Raw genomic sequence first — 2,752 nt, forward strand, 5'->3', positions numbered from 1 at the left:
GTTAGTTTCAAGTGTGCAGCAAAGTAATTCAGCTACACATATACATACATGTGTATTTTTTCATACTCTTTTCCATTATATGTTAATCATAAGAAATTGAATACAGTTCCCTGTGCTATACAGTAGGTCCTTGTTGTTTATCTATTTTATATATGGTAATGTATGTCTGGTAATACCAAACTCCTAATTTATCCCTCACCCACCCTTTCCCCTTTGGTAACCACAGTATGCTTTCTATATCCATGAGTCTATTTTTGGTTTGTAAATAAGATTTGTATCTCTTTTTTTTAGATTCCACATATAAGTGATATCATATGGTATTTGTCTTTCTCTGTCTGATTTACTTCACTTAATATGATAATCTCTAGGTCCATCCATGTTACTGCAAATGGCATATTTCATTTTTTATGGCTGAGTAGTATTCCATTGTATTACATATCACATCTTCTTTATCCAGTCACCTGTTGACTAGTCCTCCCTTATCCACAGGGTATGTTCCAAGACCCCCCAGTGGATGCCTGAAACCATGAATAGTACTATGATTTTTCCCTGAACTTACATATGTACAAAAAAGTTTAATGTCTAAATTACACACAATAAGCAATTAACAACCATAAATAAAAATAAAAATAGAACAATCATAACAATTCACCATACTAAAAATTATGTGAGTGTGGTCTCTCTTGCTTTCTCTCAGAACATCTTATTGCACAAATGTAACACCTTTTCCATCTTAACTAAGCACTTACCACCCTCTGTGGCCCTAACTTCTGCAGTTGAAGATGTGACAGCAAATCTAGCACAAATTTCTTCCTCCTTCTTCACAATTTCATGAAGATTCATTCTTCTCACAGATCTTAGCAACCCTAGTGAATTTCATCACACTACACAGACTGGCATGTGATTTCAAATTTATGCCTTGCTTATTTCTGTAATTTTCTATTTTCAGACCACTGTTGACCACAGGTGACGGAAACCTCGGAAGGTGAAACTGCAGATAAGGGGGATGACTGTATTTCCTGTTGTCTCTCTGCTGCTGCGTTTGCTGGTGTTCAAGCAAGGTGCACGTGCTTCAGCGTGGGGGAAGCCGCTCACCTGCAGATGCTTATGGAGGAAGAAGGATGCCAGACAGAAGGGTCCTTCGAGGTCCACAGGGAAGGCTGCTCAGTGGGGCCAGGAGGCAGCAGGGAATTAGAACAAAGGCTCCTGGGTGCCCGATGTGGGGCTCACTCTGGCCCTCTAACCTCCAGTGACACATGGGCCACCAGGCCAGGCCTTGGGCTCCCTGAGACTCACAGTCAGACGGGCACCAGATGTGCACCAGCCAGATGCCTGCAGATGCAGCTGTGCAGCAAGAGAAGGAAAACTGGAGACTGCCTGAAGTCCCTACACCAGGGGGTGGGTCCTGGGGCCACCCACCTGGCCACTCCAGCAATTGACCTTGAAGTCATCCTTTGTTCCTTCCTTACATCCTGTCAATGGCCAAGTTTTCTCATTTCCACCTCCTCCCTTAGGAATCTGACCATTTCCCAAATCCACCCACTAGCGCTGGGCTACAGTAGGACTTCCTCCAAGAGGCCTCACTACCCCTGCTGTGTGATGTGTGGTCCTTTTCCATCGTATTCACCCCCTTGGTACTGACTGGCTCCCCACTTCTGCCTCTCCCGCCAGGTGGTGAGTCTCCCAAGGGCCAGGCTGACTGTCTTGTTGACTCTTATGCCCCCAAAGCCTGGGACAGTGCCTGGCATACTCCATGAGTGAGGAACAAGCAAGTAGAAGAAGCACTGTCACTCAGCTTTAAAGCCATATGCTCAACAAGTCCAAACGGCAAAAATGCTTACAATACCATATTAAATGAGAGAAAAGCCTACAAACTGGGTCTATAGCATGATGTTGACCTTATTATGCATAGATACATGTGTGAAGGCCAGATGGAAGGCACTAAGTTGTTGGCAGTGGTTATTCCTGGCCATTTGAAATTTTCCTTTATACACACACACACACACACACATATATATATACATACACACACATGTACTTTTCAGGTATTTTACAAGAAACATCCATTTCCTTTATAATCATGAAAACAGTGGATGAGATAGATGGATCCTGGATTTAGAGAATTAACCATAACTTGAGTGGCTGAGGCATCCTGGGGATCAGCCATGTCTGAACTTGCCCACAATGCCTGTCTGTTACAGCATCAAGTCCAGAGCAGCTCTGTACAGTCACTGGTGACTCCGCTAATAACCGGCTCCTTCCCACCTCGTGGGGACCACTCAGGCTGTGTGCACCAGAGGTGACAGGTAGTGGTTTCAGAGAGATGACAGAAATGTTTTGCTGCTTTCTAACAGAAAGTGTCAGGTAAACGAGTTCACTTGTTTTTCCTCTTCCTAAGTCATACTCCACATTCAGGGTCTGTCGTTGGAGGCTCTTACAGGAGGACTTGTTTTCAGGTCTTTGCCTTTTATTGTCTGCAGTAACTGTTGAAAGGTGCCGACGTGACAGGCCCCACACTGGGGCCATCACAGGGCCTCTAGGCCAGCCCTCCCCAGGCTTGGGAATCGGTGCAGGCCCAGGGGACCAGCACACAGGTAGATGGACCTTAGATGGACCCAGGGACGATGGGACCTCATGGGAGGGCCAATGGTGGAGCTTGGGACTGTGGTTTCAAGTCTGGATCTGGACCTTGAATTTCTTTTATTGCCGGATTTCGCAGCACCTCAGTTTTCCCATCAGTTAAACTGAAGCA

The sequence above is a fragment of the Vicugna pacos genome, chromosome 35, assembly GCF_048564905.1.
Source record: "Vicugna pacos chromosome 35, VicPac4, whole genome shotgun sequence".
Lineage (NCBI taxonomy): Eukaryota > Metazoa > Chordata > Mammalia > Artiodactyla > Camelidae > Vicugna > Vicugna pacos.